The 251-nt window shown below is 48.2% G+C and overlaps 1 non-coding gene across 1 annotated transcript; it reads left to right on the top strand.

Moving 5' to 3' along the window:
• The first annotated feature begins 71 nt into the window (after positions 1-71).
• Positions 72-190, top strand: LOC118345538. The gene has a single exon (XR_004799056.1). It is a non-coding gene; the product is annotated as a 5S ribosomal RNA (ribosomal RNA).
• Positions 191-251: the final 61 nt, after the last annotated feature.

The following is a 251-nucleotide window of genomic DNA, read 5'->3' as shown; positions in this document are numbered from 1 at the left end:
TTTGGATTGGGATCGGAAGGACGCTAGTATGTCGCTCAAGGATTATATGAATTTTAAGTAATTAGTTTGATGGGTGCGATCATACCAGCACTAATGCACCGGATCCCATCAGAACTCCGGAGCTAAGCGTGCTTGGGCGAGAGTAGTACTAGGATGGGTGACCTCCTGGGAAGTCCTCGTGTTGCACCCCTCGTTTTTGTTTTTTCCGCCTTGCGAGATAAATTGACAAGAAGGAGCACTCGGGAGTGGAT

The sequence above is a fragment of the Juglans regia genome, unplaced genomic scaffold (genome assembly GCF_001411555.2).
Source record: "Juglans regia cultivar Chandler unplaced genomic scaffold, Walnut 2.0 Scaffold_2821, whole genome shotgun sequence".
Lineage (NCBI taxonomy): Eukaryota > Viridiplantae > Streptophyta > Magnoliopsida > Fagales > Juglandaceae > Juglans > Juglans regia.
The sequence above is the reverse complement of the archived record's forward strand: the minus strand, read 5'-3'. Positions and strand labels throughout refer to the sequence as shown.